At 47.6% G+C, this 20,074-nt stretch overlaps 1 protein-coding gene across 2 annotated transcripts in view; it reads left to right on the forward strand.

Annotated features, from left to right (window-relative positions):
• Limd1 (LIM domain containing 1) overlaps positions 1-20,074 on the forward strand; it is a 64,301-nt gene that overhangs the window by 16,094 nt on the left and 28,133 nt on the right. The window lies entirely within an intron of this gene.

Consider the following 20,074-nt stretch of genomic DNA (forward strand, 5'->3'; position numbering starts at 1 on the left):
ATGTGACTGCTCAGTGGCCTGGCTCCTGACATGGTGTTCCACTGAGGGGTGTGGGTTAGGGTGGGCGGGCCATGCTCTCAGGGATGCTTGTGTGACACCCCTGAGTGCTGTGTGATGCTTGTGTGACACCCCCACAATTTCTTTTGGGGACAGCCAGCAAACCTTGTCCTGAGGGCCAGGCTATGTGCAGAGATAGAGGAACCACACTTGGATGAAAATTGTGTTTAGGGTCTACCCGACAAACTGAACAGAAACGCTACTCTGGCACAAACAGGTTAACAAAATGTCCGAGGCAGGGAAACCAGCTGGACACAGGATCTCAGGGTCACACCAGATGCTAGGGAACTTTCTGTTTGTGCATTTCAAATGGAGGACTTTAGGATCCACAGCCAGGTTATTTTTAAGTTTTGGGAGCTGTGAGTGTAGCCTTGGCCAAGTTCCTTCCTCATCTCTCTTGTTCTGTGACTTGTATCTCTGTGACTTGTTTATCTGTGTGTCCCAAGAGAGTGAGGATGGCTAACTTCTGGAAGCCTCTTGGGAACACATGAAGGGCCTATCTTCCCCCCAACCCCCAACCCCATGTTTGTAACATATAAAAAGTTCAGGAAGCCGGCCATGATGCTGTTTGTCATTTAAGAAGAGGGAATTGGACTGGAGGCATGGCTCAAGTGATAGCGAGCCTGCCTGGCAAGTCTGAGGACCTGAGTTAAGTCCTTGGAGGACCTGGTGGGCAAGGCATTCTTCCCATAAAGACCCCATAGTCAGGGATAAACACATCAGGGCAGCCCTGCTGGGATAGCAGGTGACAGTTACTACAGAAGAGCTGTCAGTAGCACCTTTGTGTCTTGTTGCCTGAAGCCTCCCTTGACCTTAACTTCAACTTCTGGGTTCTCAGCTGAGTTTATGGCTTTCCTTTCAGTGGGGTGTAACCAAGTTGGTTCACTGGATGGTCAGACTTGCCCTGGGGTTTTGCATCTGCTGAAGTGTCTCTGTCCCCTCCCTGTACCACAGTTTGCTTCCTGATGACACAGTAAGGTAGTAAGTTTAGAAAGAGATGGCTGTGAGGGCTGCCAGTCCCCAGCTGTGGCTGGGCTCCAGGGGGTTTTTTGGCAGTCATCCCTCACACTAAGTATGGGGCCACTTGTGGCTGTGTGAGCTTGGGGACCTTGCTTCAGCCTTCTGCTCCCAGTTCCCTCATCTCTGAAGACTGGATATCCTGTGCTTATTATAATTTGGTTTCCTTTGTGTGACCCTCAGATTCGGGCCTGTGGTCTGGGAGATCCCTCTTGTCCTTGAGGTTCAGGGTGAGGAAGCCCTGGGGTGCAGAGGGTGTGATACGTGTTGCAGTGACAGATTTGCCTAGAGCACAGGAGGTCACACAGCGAACTGGGGTCCCCTGCCAGCTTTGAGTCATGTGTGTTGTTTTTTGGCTTGTGTTGGGCCAGGCTCTGTGAGGACACTGGGGGGCGCTGGCTGAGCGAGATGGGCTCCTTCCCTAGAGCCACCACTTGCATTTCTGTAGTTATTTGGAGTGTCCTTTGGGTGACTGGCATCACACGGTCAGGGAACTTGTTTCCCAGAGTTCCAAAGGGACTAGCCATGAGTGCCACAGTGGAGTTAGGAGGTGGTGGAAGGTGGTGAGGAGCAGCTCCAGGGCCACCTTGGAGGTCTCTTAACAAAGCCCAGGCCAGGGTCCTGAGGGCATGTGTAGGCTGGCTTTCCAGAAACAGGTACCGGGACAGACACTGTGTGTAGACAGTTTCTGAAGGATCTGGTCTCAGGAGAGATGGGTGAGGATGTGGGGCCACGGGACAGAGGGGGAGGAAGTCAAAGAAGTTGCAGTCACAGCGGGGAGCTTCTGCCTGATCCCACATAGAGCTCTGTGGAGGCCTGGGGACAGATTGGGATGGCACAGGGACGTAGTGGCAGACACGGGTAGTCTTTGTTTGAGAGACATTCCCCAATCAGGAAAGCTGGCGTAGGGATCCCACCCTCATGAGATGTGGGCTTTGCACCTGCCCACCCTGGACTGGCCCCTGGTGTAAGACCCTGGGCAGGTTATTTCGTAGTCCCGTGCCTCAGTTTCCCCATCGGTCAAATGTGTATATGATTGTTGAGAAGACTGAATTAGCTAGGACATATGGAAGCTGTCCAGTAGGGAGGATCATCTGACCTTGTGAATGTAAAGATTTGGTGGGGAAAACAGAAAGAAAAATAGCTACTGATATTTTTATGTTGATTCTGTGTTGAACTGAGGCTATCTTGGATAGATTGAGTTAAGTAAAATATATTACTAAAATTAGTTTCTGCCTGATTTTACTCTGTAAGTGTGACTACTTGAAAATGTAAAATCAGACTGGAAATGTAGCTCAGTGGTAGTGCTTGCCTAGCATGTGCAAGGCCTTTGGGTTCCATGTCCAGCACTGACCCACACCGCCCAGAAAAAAAACTGGGTACCCGTGGGCTCACGCCTGTAATCCCAGCTACACCGAGGGAGAGATCAGGCGGATTAAGGTTTGAAGACAGTTTGGGTAAATAGTTCATGTGACCCTATCATGAAAATACCCGACACAAAAAGGGCTGGTGGAATAGCTCAAGTGATAGAACACCTGCTTAGTAAGCATGAGGTCCTGAGTTCAAACCCCAGTACCACCTCCCCTCCCCCCCCCAAAATATTAAAGCATCACTAAAGCCAAGCCCAATCGATGTGTTTAGAAGGACAAATGCTTTGATTTGTTCAAGTGAGATCAAGTTCATGGCTGCCACCTGCAGAATGAGCCCAGAAGGCTGTGTGCCTGGGCTCAGAAGGCCAAATGCACTCACAGGAAGGCTTGGAGTGTGTATTCCCACCCAGGGGAAGGCCCACAACCTGAAGCTGCTGTCCACAGGGGCAAGACAGAGCAGGCAGTGGTTGTAACCGAGCCAATTTTCCAGTGCCCTTCAAAATGCAATCTCAGCTCTCAAGTTCAGACATAGCACTCCTTGCAGTACAGTGGAGACAGCAGACAGTGCCTCCTGTCCAGAGAGGCCGGGAATGTTGGGACTTGGGGCTGTGGGCTGACCATGTGCCTGTACCCTGCTCCTCTGTCAGGCTCTGTAGCCCTTGCCTGGGCGTGGGCCTTCCTGCAGGCATGTGGAGGGTGGCAGGTGGCCAAGTTGGGGCATAGGCTGGGAGGTGGCTTTCCAGGCAGCTACTAAAGGCCCATTTGTCTGGGGCTTGGCCTGACAGAGCTAAGGCCTGGCTCTCAGGTGGCAGGGAATTAAACAGAGGCCCTTTGTGGGCCAGCCAGAGGTCAGTTTTAGAAGTTGTGAATAGGCTGGAGTTGGCAGCCCCTCCTCTGTCCTCGGCCCGTGACTGCCACCTCTGTGGGTTACTCATGCCCGGCAGTGGGTGTGTGGCGTGTGTGAAATGGCAGCTATGCCCAAGTTCACGGCCAGAGAGCAAAGGAAGTGAAGGTGGGGACGGGAAGAATAGAGATGGTGCTGTTTGGTGGTGGTGGGGGGGTGTTGATCTCTGCTTTGAATGCTCCAGGATGGGCACCATGCCCTCAGTCCCCTGGCCTTTACCCACCCAACCAGGGAGGCCACTTAGTGTCACTTTTGCTGTGCTCTGTTGCTCTGAGCAGTCACAAGCCCTGCCCACACCAACACTCAATGGGAGGAGTGTCTAGGAATTTGTGGCTGTGTTTTGAAAATGCCTCATTAGGTTTTGACACCTACACACACCCACGTAACTCACACTCCTATCAAAACAGAGAACAGCTCTGCCCTCACACAGTCCCCTCGTGCCTCTTCCACGCAGCCCCTATTCTGACTTTTCAGCCTTTATTAGTTTTGCGTGTTCTAAAACATATGTAAATGGATTCCAATAGGGTGCATATGCAGCCCATCCAAACCCTCTGTGGATTCTGTATTTGCATATCTGCCTACTTGTGAAAATTTATTTGTGATCTGAAATCAATATTTGTAGCCTCCTATGATCATTCTCGGACATTCACAGAGCAGTGAGAAATTTGAGTCCCTAATGCAAGACTTCACTTTTTGTTTTGGTGGAACTGGGATTTGAACTTTGAACTCAGGGCCTACACCTTGAGCCACTCCACCACTCCTTTTTTTTGTGATGGGTTTTTCAGGGTAGGGTCAAGAGAACTATTTGCCCAGACTGGCTCTGAACCTGGATCCTCCTGATCTCGGCCTCCTCAGTAGCTAGGATTACAGATGTGAGCCACCAGTGCCTGGCTCAGATAAGGCGTCTTTAAACAGAAACACACGTGCAACAAATCTATTTATTGTTGCTTATATTCGGTGGTACTAGGGATTGAACTCAGCGTGGCACTCGCAAGGCAAGCACTCTACTACTTGAGCCATGTCCCTGGTCCTTTCTGCTCTTTTTAGCTTGTTTTTTAGATAAGGTCTCATGCTTTTGCCCTGGCCAGCCTCGGACCTCAAAACCTCCTGAATAGCTGGGATTACAGAAGTGCACCACAGCGCCTGGCTCGTTGCTACCTAAGCCACCTTCTCCAAGCTGGCAGTGCTTAGTGGATACTTTTCCAGTTTCTTCTCCTGAAATAGTGCCTTCACGAGAGATTTTAATCCTTTCTCCATTCCCCTCCCCCCTGCCCCTCATTTTAAGCAGTTACTATGCTCTCTTAAGAGTTTAGGACTGAAGCTGGTCGAGCGGCTCAAGTGGTAGAGCGCCTGCCTAGCAAGTACAAAGCCTTGAGTTCAAATCCCAGTTAGAAGGAAAAAACGAAAAGAATCTAAGTCATCCTTAGATAATCACTGTGAAGATGGTGTTTTTTAAACACATAGACGTTTAATACTCTTTTCTCTATAGATGCGTGTATATGCATACATATTTGGTTATTTTCGCCTTACGCGTGCTCTTCCACTGAGCTGCATCCCCACCACCTAGGTACTTAATTTGAAAGAATCTGAGTGAATGCAAATGAACTTTTTTAAAAACAGAACCGGAGGCTGTAGTGAAAGTTGTGACCATGGAGGGTGTAAGGAGGTCCCTCTTAGGGCCCTGGCTGGGTTTGAGAATTAAGATGAAGTAGGAGAAGCAGGAGAGAAGCTTTATGACATGGAGTCGCCTAAGGAAAGGATGTCACATAGAAGAGGCAAAATTCCCACTTCTGTGGCAGCTCGGACACGAAGGGGCAGCTCGGAGAATAACTCCTTGTTGTGGGGAAGGCTCTAGGAGGTGGAATGGTTTTAGCAAGGTCTGTCTGTGCAGCGGGACAACCCCAGGGACATTTGTTTCTTTCCTCCTGGTGCAGAGGGCAGCAGGAGAGCTCAGCTCCTGTTCTACACCAGAGCTCTTAGCTAATTGATTGATTGATTTTTATAGCACTGGGGTTGAACCCATGGCCTCCCGCTTGCAACACAAGCACTCAACACTGAGCTATGCCCATCCTTTACAAGGGAGGGAGGGTTTGTTGTTTTTTTTTTTAATTCTCTTACTGTTCTTTTTTTTAAATTTTGTTTGTTTGTTTGTTTGAGGTACTGGGATTTGAACTCAGGGCCTTCACCTTGAGCCACTCCACCAGCCCTTTTTTGTGTTGGGTTTTTTCGAGATAGGGTCTTACGAACTATCTCCCCAGGCTGGCTTTGAACCGAGATCCTCCTGACCTCTGCCTCCTGAGTAGCTAGGATTACAGGCATGAGCCACTGGTACCCAGCTAAAATTCTCTTCTTTTAAGGAAGAAAGGGGAACGTTAGAAAGCTGGTCTTGCATCTGCTGTGTCCAGGTGCCTTTAGCGCCGAGTGACGCTGTGTCAAAGTGGCGTGTTTTGGGAGCATATTCTTCCTTCCGCTGTCAGGGGCCTCCCGGGACAAAACCCAGCCTCCGGAAACTCTGCTCTTAGTCCCTGGTTGGCAAAGCCACTTGTGTTTTGGTTTCTGCGATTTCCTGGGACACTCTGTTTGCTGTATTTCTTTCCTACCTCATTCTCATTTTAGGCAAATAACTATAGAATCAGAATTTAGATGGGCCCCTTCCCCTCTTCCCACAGGAATGTCCTGCCTGCAACCATCTAGACAAGTGTCATCTAGACAAGTGTCACTCAGCTCTCCTTTTAGGAAGTGTCCCTTCTGTCCAGCCAGCAGTCTTCCTGGAGCTGAGTCAATCAGCAGTCAGGTCCATCCTGTGAAAAACCAAACTAGCCCCTCCCCCACTGCAGCCCTTGTCCACTCTCAGTGTGGTGGCCCCAGGACAGTGGCTGTGAGCCTATTTCTGCCTGTTTCCTTCCCCTGGCAGGGTTGTTGTTCATCTCCCTGGAAGATCTCTTGGTTCTATAAGGTTGTGTGTGCCTTGCAAGTAGCTTACTCGCTCTGTGGCTTTTAAACCAGAGTCTTGAAAAGCAACATTTCAATCTTTTCTAAGAAGAAGGCCTTATGGTGTGCCCTGGGTTATTCTCTAAGGCAGGTGTAAAGGTGGCATTAAAAGTGGCATTAAAATCTCCTTTATTTGTTTGTTTATTTTATTAATTAATTTTTTGCAATACTGGGACTTGAACTCAGGGCCTACACCTTGAGGCACTCCATCAGCCCTATTTTTGTGGTGGGTTGTTTTGAGATAGGGTCTTGCAGACTGTTTGTCCACGCTGGTGTCAAACTGTGATCCTCCTGACCTCTGCCTCCTGAGTAGCTGGGATTACAAGCATAAGCCACCATGCCTGGCCTGATTTTTTTTTTTCTTACATAAATTCTGTAAAATTACTGGGTCACATAGTGTAAGTTTTTTTTTTTAAATACTTTTGATACATTGTGCCAAGTTGTGCATCTCTGCTTTTGCCAATCAGGTAAATAACAAGTGGCATACCCCCTTGCACTTGACCCTAGCCAGGCAGAACCCTTTGTTTGCCGGTGGACATTCATATTTTAGAGAGAGCTAAGAAAAGTCACTGTGTAGCCTGTGTAGCTAGGAGACATGGGGAGGCCAGGGAGAAGGGTGTATGCAGAAGAGCAGGGTGGGTGGAAGGCCCTTCACGATGCCATGAACTCCTTTCTTTGGGGGATAGGAGGGCAGGGGATCATTCAGCTCAGGGAGGGGTGGTGTCAAGCAGCAATGCACCTGCAGGGAGTCCGGCAGGGCGAGCTCAGTCTCACAGTGATTGGGGAATTGCGTTAAAAACTTCCTTCCCTGTTGCATTGCAGTGAGGCCATCACTGGGTGTGAGGCCATCGTGTTTTAATGGAAGCTGGAGAAAGTAGGCTGGTGCAATGCAGAATGGCCTTAAGCACGTCCTTTGTGGCGTGGTGATGGCTTCACCCATGACCGAGGAACTGCACTGCATGTGGGAGACATGGCAGAGGCAGGGTGTCGGGATTGCCATGTGCTGCCTGTGTATGGTTCTCAACCTCGGCCCCACCCCGAAAGTGGGAACCATTTTGGAGGTGATGTTGGGTGGCCACACTCAGCCTGTCGCATCTGGGGATGTGTTCTGAGCTTTTGGCAGCTGGGGGAGGGCTGTGGCTGGGGTCCTAGGTCCAGCCTTTCCCCCAAGGGCTTGGCCCATCTTCCAGAGCCTGTTGTCACCCAGAGCTGTCTAGGTCCACAGGCTACGTCCTTCACCTGAGAAGCTTGCTACATATGTCCTGACTACCCGTGCAAGTGTGCGCCAGGCATGTCTCTCTCCTTCGATCGTCACCCCTCTCCCACCCTTGACCCGATGCCCTGACCCTTGCCTCAAACGCCTTTCAGCCCACACTAGATGCCTCATGGCTGTGCTGTCCCCTGGGATGTCTAGTGGTGAGGACAGGGGAGGACAGCTCAGTGACCTCCCCTCCTCACCGTGAGAGAAGCCGAGATGTGACTGTGGAGTTTAGGGCCACACTCAGTGCCTGGCCTGCTGGCATCTTTTAACTTGAAACCATTTCTTTTTCTTTCTTTCTTTTTTTCTAACAAAGGTATGTTTTATTTCAAGAAAGAAAATACTGGTTCTCTTAAAAGAATAAAATCACATTATTATGGTGAGAGACAGTGTATGCTGGGAATTTGTCCTCTGACATGTCATCCAGTGGTTGAGTCTTTTTCCTTTCACTCGGGCTGGGCTGGTGGGTTCTCTTCCTGGCTCTGCTCGTGACCCTGTGCCACGTGGCCACTCTTTCACCCTGACGTACCTCAGGGAGTTGTCAGGGGGCTTCGGTGGTTCTCTGCTTCTCTCTGTTCTCCGATTACTCCTCTTGTCACTTCCACTGTGTGCTGTTTTGATTCCATTCTTTTCACTCCTGTGAAGGCCAGGCGGTATGTCAGCTGCCATCCTGTCCAGCAGCAGGGGCACATATTCCAGAACCTTCCAGTTCATGGTGGGCCCACCGTGAGTTCACTCCTTATCAGTGTAGCCCCCAGACAAGTACATGAGGGGGAGCTGAGAAGCCAGGATCAGGGAAGCCAGGTCTGATCCTTCCCTGGGGTAGAAACTCCTGCACCAGGTCCACTCCCATAATTCTCCCAAATTTGGCTTTTGGCTTTGGGTGTGCAGGAGATAACTGAACCCCAATATTAGGTAACTTACTGTATGAGGAACACTGATCCAGTATGCAGTTACTGGTTTTCAACAAGTCTTCCTGGCACCACTGCAGGGGCCAGAACATTCCAGAAGGCAGAAGTGGGCTCTGCCTTAAACCATAGTGTCTTCTTTTTTGATGGTTATATATTTTTGAGGTTCTCTTAATATGTTTTTTGAGAAAAGTTCCTACCCACTTAGTGGTTTGAGAACCCCTGCTCTCCGTGAAGAGTTAGGCCAGTCTGATGTGTCTCTCACCAACCCACTAACATGGAACCAAAGCAACAATGGCAGCAAAGTGCCAGATTCCCTCAAAAGGAAAACTGCTTAGGTCTGGTGAGTTGAAAAGCTCTTAGTAAGGCCTATTCCACTGCCTTGGCTCCTAAAGGACACTGTGTGATAGCAGGGCACAGTGTTGTTGGTGCTGCTTCTTGCCCAGTTTTCTTCTCTGTCACATGGAAGACTGTATATAAAATTCCAGATATAAAATTCCACCATCTGTGGCCTCCCAGATGAGGGCCAGTGAACAGTGGAGGGGCAAACTGAGAGTAGGGGATGGTCCCTGTCTTCAGAAGGTTCTGTTGGGAGTGGCCTGGAGCCTCTTGGGGAAAGCCTTGGCCTTCTGAAGCCCTGTCTCCCTTACAGGTGTGGTGTCTGCTCTCTGGCCCCTTCTCCCCCACACCACACTGGTTCAGAACTTCATGTCACCTCCAGTGTCCCAGGTTCATTGCTGTCATGTGAAGCATCCCAGAGTTTTCCTGTCTTTGTGACGTCACCTACCTCTTCCCTCCCCCAGCCCTGGCTTTTGAATGCATTAAGGTTTGTGGCATTTGCTATGGGTGACACACTGCTTCTCTTCCATTTATGGAAATACTAAAGAACACAGCCAGGTCTCTGCCCATAGCAAGTTGGTTTTTTTTTTTTTCCTTGTTTTTTTTTCCCCAGCACTAGGGTTTGAACTCAGGACTTCACCCTTTGGCTCTACCACTTGAGGCATGCCTCCAGCCCTTTTTGCTCTGATTATTTTGAAGATAGGGTCTCATTTTTTACCCAGGCAGGACTGGCCAGTGAGTCATCTTCCTATTTTAGGCTTTTTGCCTGTAGTTGGGATGACAGGTGCATGCTACCACACTCAGCTTTTTTCAGTTGAAACAAGATCTTGCAAACTTTTTTTTTTTTTTTGACCTGGACTAGCCTGGAACCACGATCCTCTCAGCCTTCTGAACATCATTCAACCCAAAAGAGAAATAACTGATCAAGCCATGAAAAGACAAGGAGGAACCTTAAATGAGTATTACTTGGGTGACTCAAGCCTGTAATCTTAGCTACTTGAGAGGCAGAAATCAAGAGGATATGGGTAAGGTCAGCCTAGGCAAAAAGCTAGTGAGACCCCATCTCAGCCAATGGCTGGGTGCAGTGGCATGTGCCTGTCGTTCCAGCTACTCAAGGAAGCACGAATAGGAGGCTCAGGGTCCAGGCATAAAGCAAAACTAACCAGTGCAAAAAGGGTTGGAGGAGTGGCTAAAGTGGTAGAGCTCCTGTCTAGCAAGTGCAGGGCCCTGAGTTCAAACCCCAGTACTGCCAAAAAAAAAGCCCATCTGAAAAGGCTGCCTATTATATGATTCCATCCATATGACATTCTGGAAAGAGCAAAACTGTGGTGACAGGAAAAGATGGCTGGGGGTTATGTGAAGGGAGAGATGGAGAGGAGATACAGGGATAGTTTCAGGGCAGTGAGATTACTCTGTAGGATACATGCATGTGTCCAGATCCATAGTGGACAGCACCCAGAGCAAACCTTCAGCTGAACTATGGAGCTGGGTGCTAGTGACATGTCAACACAGGCTCACGCCTTGTAACAAATGCACCTCTCTGGTGGGGGACATTGACAGTGCGGAGGCTGTGCCCGTATCGGGGGCGGGGAGTATGTGGGATATCTGTACATTCTCAGTTTTGCTGTAAACTGCTCTAAAAAATAAATTCTATTTTAAAAAGTGCTACAGCCTGGTGTGGTGATGCACGCTTGTAATTCCAGTGCTCGGGAGACTGAGGCAGGAGGGCGTGAGTTCTGGTTAGCTTGGATTGCATAGTGAGATCTATATCAAAAAATCCAAATCAAAACAGAAAGAATCCCCCACCCTCGTCTATTTACTAATGACATCTCAAAGCCTCCCAGTCCCCGAGCTCCTGGGTGGTCCCATGAAAGACATGCCTAGGTACACAGAATGCTTTTTTCTGAGGTCTCTCCACGCCCAGGACCCCGGGGCAGGCCACCATCTCTACAGGAAGAAGGGGTTCTTTCGAGACAGCGCACTCTGTCTCGCAGCCACGAAGGAGCAGGTGTCTGAGGAGGAGCCGACGACTTTGACCCTTCCCGTCTCTCATTCCCTTAGCCCTTTATAAGGGCAGTAGAGTGGACCAGAGAGGTCACATATGTTCAGTCAGCCTGACGTTGGGGCTTTCTACTTCTTTTGTTTTGTTTTAAGATAAGGTCTCACTAGGCTGCCCTGGAACTCATGATCCTCTAGCTTTCACTTCCTAAGTGCTGGGATTATAGGTGTGCTCCACCATACCCAGCTCTCCTTCATTTTTGAACTTGAGGTTCTTCATCTGTAAAGTAATGATAGTTGTTTTTAAATGAATAATCTCAAAAATTATGTTTAGCATAGTGCTTGATATTTAATGAATCCTCATTCTGAAGATGGAGCAGCAGGGATTGGACTAACCTCTCGCCTGAAAGAACCAAAAATAAAACATGCAAAAAGAACAGATAAAATATAGGAACCGAAGGTTTTTAAGACACTGGACATCAGAGAAAGAAAGGAAAGGGGCTCCCGAGAGAGGACGCAAATAAGGCGAGTCCTCCACAGGTTTTTACTTGTGGGAATTTCCAGGCATGGCACAGGGAGGGAGAGGAGAAGCAGAGCCCCACAGACTCCCTGGGTTGAAACAGAGCTGAGACCAAGGCAGCTAGAGTTTGCAGGACCCTCACGAAACCTTTGCAAAGCAGTCTCTGATGAAGCACGTGTGTCCAGAACATGTAAGGAAAGCCTGTCACTCAACAGTGGGAGAAGAGCTGGCAGAGTGGCTCAAGCATGAGGCCCCGAGTTCAAACCCCAGTACCACCAAAAAAATGCCAACAAAACAGTAGGAGAAAGGATGGGTAAATGATTTGAACAGATGCTTCACTGAAGGCAGAGAATGGTAAATGAGCTCATGAAAAGCTGCCCATGTGCAACATCAGTTGCTTGAAACATGCAAGTTGAAACCACGAGATACCACCACCTACCTCTTAGAGGACATAGAATTAAGGACAGTCTACACCAAGTGTTGGCATGGATCTGGAGAAATTGGAGTTGTAATGGACTGCTGGTGGGAAGGTCAAAGGATCGAATGTCTTCAGAAAACACTTGGGCAGTGTCTTCGGCAGTGAACCCTGTACCAGCCAGAAGATCCAGCCATTCCACTCTTAGGTCTTTACTTAAGAGGAAAGCAAATACATATCTGTACAGACATTCGTACACCAACGTTGACAGTGGCTTTATTTGTAATAGCCCCCAAATGGGGACACCTTATATGCTCATGAACAGGTGAGTGGATATACAAAATGTGATACATCCCTACAATAGAATACCATATGGCAGGAAAATGAATAAGCTATTGATACAGCTGGCAGAGTGGCTCAAGGGTAAGAGTGCCTGCCAAGTGAGCGTGAGGCCCCGAGTTCAAATCCCAGTGCTGCCATAAATAAATAAATAAAAGATATCAATACGCACAAGAACAAGGATGAATCTCAAAATAGTTATGCCAAATGAAAGAAAACAGCCAAAGAAGAGTACATAATCCAGATCCCGCTTATATAAACTCTCAAAAATACAGGCTAAGCTGGGAGGACAGAAAACAGATGAGGGGTTGCCTGGGGTGGGGAAAGGAAGAGGGTGGGAATCACAAAGGCGGGAGGCCACCTGTCCCTAGTGGTATGTAAGCATACCACTGCGTATGCTTAGTGTCTTTATCCTGGTGATGGTTTCACAGGTGTATGAGAAGGTAATGTGTGCAGTTTATCGTGTGTCGCTTCTCTCTTTAAAGTCATTTTTCGAAAGATCAGTTTAGAAAATGAAAGAAAGGCTAGGAAGTCATTCCTCATTACCTGTCTTTTCTCCTGGCTCGAGAGGATTATTATAGTGACAGCTGATGCTGCTTCTTACTTTGTTTAGTGTTTCTGGTGGCATGAAAGCAGAAGGACGCTAAGCTAATAGCTTATTCTCTCTCCTTCTCCTGCTCCCTTTCTGGCAGTACTGGGGTTTGAACTCAGGACCTTGAGCTTGTCAGACAAGCGGTCTACCACTTGAGCCACGCCCCCAGCCTGTTCTTTCTCTGCTTGTTGAGCCCCAGCCTCTCCTTGGGCCAGGCTACTTTGTGCCTGACTCCAGGTGAGGTTGGGCAGCCCACCTGCCAGCGGTGGCAGTTTGGTTTCCACCAGGGCAGGGCTGGAGCATGGTCTTCTTGCTCGTCACCCTGTCATCAGTGCGTGGCTCCAGGCAGTGGAGAAGTGCCAGGGTGACAGATGCTGCCCTGACTCAGGGGCAGGAGGAAAGCACTCAGCTGCAGCGTCTGGAAGAGGCAGAGGGACTGTGGACCACCCGTTTTCATGGGAGAGGCCTTGTGGTTGAGGTCCCAGGCAGAGATGGCTTTGTGTGGCAGGAGCAAAGCAGAGTGGGAGGAGGGATGGGTGGGGCAGGGCTGATCTTGGGTCTGAATCCCTCCAACAGGGAGTGTGCTGGGCGGGGAGGAAAGGGTCCTTCTGTTTATGAGGGTCCCTGTGTGTGCGTTAGGAATAGCCACATGAAGGTAAGTTGGGCTCAGATCCCATCTCTCAAACCAACCAGCCGTGTGACCTTTAGCAAGCTATAGGGTCTTTCTAGAACTTGCAGATGGTAGCACCTCCTTCATGGGGTGAAAACCTCTGTGGTTAGTACATCATTTCCTAGAATGTGAAACCTGCACTGTTTATTTTTTTCCTATTCTTGTCTGTGAAATACGTGACCATCCATTTGCTATATGCTGAACAGACGAAGTATTTTCCTATTGGCGTGGCTCCAGAGGGGCTCTTCCTCACTCTGTGACCGATGGTCTGAATGCAGAGGGCTTCCTTCCTTGCTTTGTATCTGCGCCTGGCGGTCAGAGTGGCAAGGAACAATGCCAGCAGCCTGAAGGAGGAAAGCCCAGGATCCCAGAGAGCATGACGGGGAGGTGGAGGCAGCAGGTTACCGGCTCAGAGCATTGCTGGACAGGGCATCGACAGTGGAGGAAGGGCTGAGGTTCATAGATAATGCAGCAGGAAGTCCTGGGAGGACCCTGGGCCGTTGTCACAGTGGCCACTTAAAGATGTCATCCATGCTGCTAGTCACTTTCTGAGCAGGACTGGAAGAGGTGGTCAGATTTTTATCCCCCCAGCCCTACAAGATGACTCACTTCTTCGGTCCAGGCCAGCTGCATTGCTGACTCACGAGTGTCAGCTTGTGTCTCCTTTGTGGTGAGCTGTCCTGTTCATGGGGTCATCTTTTCCATGGGTAGAAACAGGCAGTCACTCTATGCCAAACTGTGCTTCTGGTACTTGCTGCTAAATAATTTTGTGTTGGGTTTAAGGAAGAGACCACAGCCATTAACAAAGCAGCGCTGTTGCACGTTTGGGCTGTGTTCACCAGAAGAATTACGTGCAAGACTGCGCTGCGTTGACATTCAGTCTCTAGCTTTGCCTTGGTTGCCGCCTGACCAAATTGCCTTTTTTTGTTTGTTCAAAAGGTTTAGTGTCAGGCCAGCCAGGGGCTTGGGCTGGGGTGGTCTTGGAACGAATCTTAGCATCACCAAATAGTGTAACAAATCCCTGGCCACTGCCTGATCCTTGTTTTCCAAGGAGATTTTTCTCCCATCGTCACAGTTACATTTGAATTACGTCATGACCAGGGCTCAGCAGACACCCGTGTGTTCTGTTTCAGTGTTTTTGTTTTTATATGTGTCAGTGGCTAGGGTGTTCAGAGACAAACAGGACCTCAAACCTCTGTAAAAGGTACTTATGCTGGGCACCGGTGGCTCACGCCTGTAATCCTAGCTACTCAGGAAGCAGAGATCAGGAGGATTGCAGTTCAAAGCTAGCCCAGGCAAATAGTTCATAAGCTCCTATCTCAAAAACACTATCACAAAAAATTGGGCTGGAGGAGTTGTTCAAAGTGAAGGCCCTGAGTCCAAGCCCCAGTAGCACAAAAAAAAAAGTACTTGCAGGACTGGGAGTTTGGCTAAGTGGTAGAGCGCCTGCCTAGCAAGTGTGAGATCCTGAGTTCAAATCCCAATACCACCAAAAAGCAAGCAAGCAAGGAAACAAACAAACAAACAAAAAGATGTTTACAAGGGCAGAAACATGTGCCCAAGATATAAGAGGGGTGCCAAGGAAGGAGGTGAGGAGGCAAGGGCTGTGTAGGAGCTACATAGTGGGACTCAGCATTTCCTTGAGTGCTTGTGGAGGTCACAATTTATGTAAGTTTTTGTTTTTGTTTATGGTGGTACTGGGGTTTGAACTCAGGGCCTCACACTTGCTAGGCAGGCGTTCTACCACTTGAGCCACTCCATCAGCCCCCAAGGTCACAGTTTAGACATGGCCCCTGCTCCAAAGGTGCTCACAGCTTACTAGGAGAGGAGGGCAAATGCCCATGTAACCAGGAAGCTGCCATGGCACGGTAGGCACCGTGTCCAGTGATGAACACACCAGTGCCATTGCTTCCATATCTACTCCATCCCACGTGCCCGAGGTCATTGCCCCCCACCCCCAACCGTGTCCAGTGGCCTTTGTTCCCTGGCTCCCAGCGGTAGGTATAGCACCATGACATTCCTGAGCTATCAGCCTGCTTAAAAGAGCCTTGAAGATGAGTGGTGATGGCAGGACACTGCTGTGATCACACCTCACTGCTAGGTGGGCACCCTCAGCTCAGAGAAGCAAAGGAATGCACTTCACCCAGAACCCTGGATTTCCTGCCCTGAAAGCGGCCCAAGGTGTAGGAGGCCATGAGCCAAAAGTGCTGCTACCTGTGCATTGACCTTGCTGTTGCTAGGTACGGAGGTACCAGCTGTCCTGTCATCTTCTACACACAGCCTTTGGAGAGGAAGTAGAAGGGAAGAGACTACAGGAACTTTCTAGAGCTGTTGGATGTATTCCGAAGCTTTATTTGGGATTGGATCACCTAGGTTCATTTGTTAAAACTCATTGAATGATAGAGTTATAATTTGTGAGTTTCACTGTTTGTAAATTTTACCTGGAAACAATAAGTCTAAGCAAATGCTAAATTCCAGTTAATGCTAGGGAGGCTGAAGGGGTGAAGTAGACTGCTGTCTGCAGCTTACTTTGAAATGCATCAAAAATAAGATGGGTCCCAGCTTCTTGGGAGGCAGAGATCAGGCAGATCTGGGCCAGCCTGGAGAAAATAGTTACTGAGGTTCCATCTCAACCAATAAGCTGGACCTGGTGGTTCCTAACTGTATTCCCAGCTACCTTGGAGGTGTAAATAGGATCAAGGTCTAGGAAGGCCTGTGCAAAAAAGCAAGACCCTATTCAAAAGATAACTACTTCATCCTGCTTCCTATGTTGGGGCAGGGGACTCAAGGGTCCTGGCATGCTGTTTTCTCTTTGCCTGTGTGGGTGGAAGGGGGTGATGGAGATGAAACAAAGCTTGGGCTTTCTTTGTGATTAGTCTGTTAATTTGAAATAGGAACCCTGAAACAGCGCTTTCCACCGTAGGCAGGAGGCTGAGGATTTGCAGCCTGACTACAGGTAGTTAGAAAAGGCCATGTGCGCCCCCTACTGACCAAAGGCCAGGAGCGGGCCAGCCTGCTGGGCCCTGGGATAGCTCTTGTACACACAAATAATTCTTGTAAGGCTGATTTTTCAAAGCTGATGCAAACACTTTTGGGATTAAACTTTTTGCAGTATAAGTTTTTTTAGCATCGTATGAAACCCAGTGTCTCTTGGCAAGTGCTCTACCTTCGAGCTATACCCTCCATCCTTGAATATTTTTTCCTGTTTGTTGTTTTGAGACGGGGTCATGCTCTGTAGCCCAGGCTGGTTTTGAACTTGAGATCCTCCTGCCTCATCCTCTTGAGTGTTGGGATTATAGAAGTATACCACCACACCCAGCTGGTTTTTATATTTTTTAGTACAGAAAATGTGAAAAAGTAAAACAAGCTACAATTTTACAACATAAAGGAACCACTCTGTATATTTTGGTATATTTCCTCTTTGACTGTCTCTTTTAATCATATGAATTACTTATTTAATTACTATATCATTCATTTATTATAATGGCCCAGAGCCTGGACTGTTGCTGTAGGAATTCTGGGTTGGCCTGGCTAGAGAGACTGCCAGCTTATTCACAGAGGCAGATGAGATCTTGGGAAGCCTGGAATTTCTTTTTTTTTTCAAGATACACAGGAACCATTTTATTTTATTATCTTTTTAAAATTCCAGAGCTTTTTTTTTTAAATTTTTTTTCCTTTTTCTTTTATTATTCATATGTGCATACAAGGCTTGGGTCATTTCTCCGTCCTGCCCCCACCCCCTCCCTTACCACCCACTCCACCCCCTTCCTCTCCCCCCCACCCCCTCCCTTACCACCAACTCCGCCCCCTCCCTTTCACCCCCCCTCAATACCCAGCAGAAACTATGTTGCCCTTATTTCTAATTTTGTTGTAGAGAGAGTATAAGCAATAATAGGAAGGAACAAGGGGTTTTGCTGGTTGAGATAAGGATAGCTATACAGGGCATTGACTCACATTGATTTCCTGTGCGTGGGTGTTACCTTCTAGGTTAATTCTTTTTGATCTAACCTTTTCTCTAGTTCCTGGTCCCCTTTTCCTATTGGCCTCAGTTGCTTTTAAGGTATCTGCTTTAGTTTCTCTGCGTTAAGGGCAACAAATGCTAGCTAGTTTTTTAGGTGTCTTACCTATCCTCACCCCTCCCTTGTGTGCTCTCGCTTTTATCATGTGCTCATAGTCCAATCCCCTTGTTGTGTTTGCCCTTGATCTAATGTCCACATATGAGGGAGAACATACGATTTTTGGTCTTTTGGGCCAGGCTAACCTCACTCAGAATGATGTTCTCCAATTCCATCCATTTATCAGAAGAACATTTCGTTCTTCTTCATGGCTGCATAGAATTCCATTGTGTATAGATACCACATTTTCTTAATCCATTCGTCAGTGGTGGAGCATCTTGGCTGTTTCCATAACTTGGCTATTGTGAATAGTGCCGCAATAAACATGGGTGTGCAGGTGCCTCTGGAGTAACAGTCTTTTGGGTATATCCCCAAGAGTGGTATTGCTGGATCAAATGGTAGATCGATGTCTAGCTTTTTAAGTAGCCTCCAAATTTTTTTCCAGAGTGGTTGTACTAGTCTACATTCCCACCAACAGTGTAAGAGGGTTCCTTTTTCCCGCATCCTCGCCAACACCTGTTGTTGGTGGTGTTGCTGATGATGGCTATTCTTACAGGGGTGAGGTGGAATCTTAGCGTGGTTTTAATTTGCATTTCTTTTATTGCTAGAGATGGTGAGCATTTTTTCATGTGTTTTCTGGCCATTTGAATTTCTTCTTTTGAGAAAGTTCTGTTTAGTTCACTTGCCCATTTCTTTATTGGTTCATTAGTTTTGGGAGAATTTAGTTTTTTAAGTTCCCTATATATTCTAGTTATCAGTCCTTTGTCTGATGTATAGTTGGCAAATATTTTCTCCCACTCTGTGGGTGTTCTCTTCAGTTTAGAGACCATTTCTTTTGATGAACAGAAGCTTTTTAGCTTTATGAGGTCCCATTTATCTATGCTATCTCTTAGTTGCTGTGCTGCTGGGGTTTCATTGAGAAAGTTCTTACCTATACCTACTAACTCCAGAGTATTTCCTACTCTTTCTTGTATCAACTTAAGAGTTTGGGGTCTGATATTAAGATCCTTGATCCATTTTGAGTTAATCTTGGTATGGGGTGATATACATGGATCTAGTTTCAGTTTTTTGCAGACTGCTAACCAGTTTTCCCAGCAGTTTTTGTTGAAGAGGCTGCTATTTCTCCATCGTATATTTTTAGCTCCTTTGTCAAAGACAAGTTGGTTATAGTTGTGTGACTTCATATTTGGGTCCTCTATTCTGTTCCACTGGTCTTCATGTCTGTTTTTGTGCCAGTACCATGCTGTTTTTATTGTTATTGCTTTGTAATATAGTTTGAAGTCAGGTATTGTGATACCTCCAGCATTGTTCTTTTGACTGAGTATTGCCTTGGCTATTCGTGGCCTCTTGTGTTTCCATATAAATTTGACAGTAGATTTTTAAATCTCTTTAATGAATGTCATTGGAATTTTGATGGGAATTGCATTAAACATGTAAATTACTTTGGGGAGTATAGACATTTTTACTATGTTGATTCTACCAATCCATGAGCATGGGAGATCTCTCCACTTTCTATAGTCTTCCTCAGTCTCTTTCTTCAGAAGTGTATAGTTTTCCTTGTAGAGGTCTTTCACATCTTTTGTTAGGTTTACACATAGGTATTTGATTTTTTTTGAGGCTATTATAAATGGAATTGTTTTCATATATTCTTTTTCCGTTTGCTCATTGTTAGTGTATAGAAATGCTAATGATTTTTCTATGTTGATTTTATATCCTGCTACCTTGCTATAGCTATTGATGATGTCTAGAAGCTTCTGAGTAGAGTTTTTTGGGTCTTTAAGGTATAGGATCATGTCGTCTGCAGATAGGGCTATTTTGACAGTTTCTTTACCTATTTGTATTGCTTTTATTCCTTCTTCTTGCCTAATTGCTCTGGCTAGGAATTCCAGTACTATGTTGAATAGGAGTGGCGATAGTGAAGCCTGGAATTTCTTAGGTGATTTTTTTTGGGGGGGTTTGTACTGGGGTTTGAACTCAGGGCCTTATGTTTGCTAGGCAAGTGCTATACCACTTGTGGCACTCCACCAGCCCTTCTTAGCTGATTTATGTTGAAGCAGTTTTTTGCTGTGTGCTGTAAAATCATCCCTGGGTTTACAAAGCTGCTTTTTTTTTTTCCACTGCTACTCCTGGGACCTTGAGGGACAGATAGAATGACCTTCCATTTCCAGTTAAGAAACTGATGCTGGGCTGGGGCGTGCAGCTCACATGGTGGAGCACTTGCCTGGCATCATGAAGCCACAAACAAACAACAACAAAACACTGATGCTCAGAGACCCTGGCTCTTTTCATTTCTGGTTTGTCATGTTGTCTTCAGAGCCAGAGAACTTGAGAGGTTGAGGCAAGGTCATGGAAAAGGTGGAGAGGGAGGCCGGAAGTCTGTAAATGCGTGAAGGGGCCAAAGTAGGGGACCACTCAGGGGACCCTTATCGAGAGCTAAGAGCTGTGAACCAGTAGGCTTGTTTTGGCTGGGGGCCTGTGTCTGACAAACTTGGGGATTGGATACCCAGTGCTGGGGATGGATTCCAGGGCCTCATACATGCCAGGTGAGTGCTCTGCCACTGAACTACATTGCTAGCCCTGG

Source organism: Castor canadensis, chromosome 17 (genome assembly GCF_047511655.1).
Source record: "Castor canadensis chromosome 17, mCasCan1.hap1v2, whole genome shotgun sequence".
Classification (NCBI taxonomy): domain Eukaryota; kingdom Metazoa; phylum Chordata; class Mammalia; order Rodentia; family Castoridae; genus Castor; species Castor canadensis.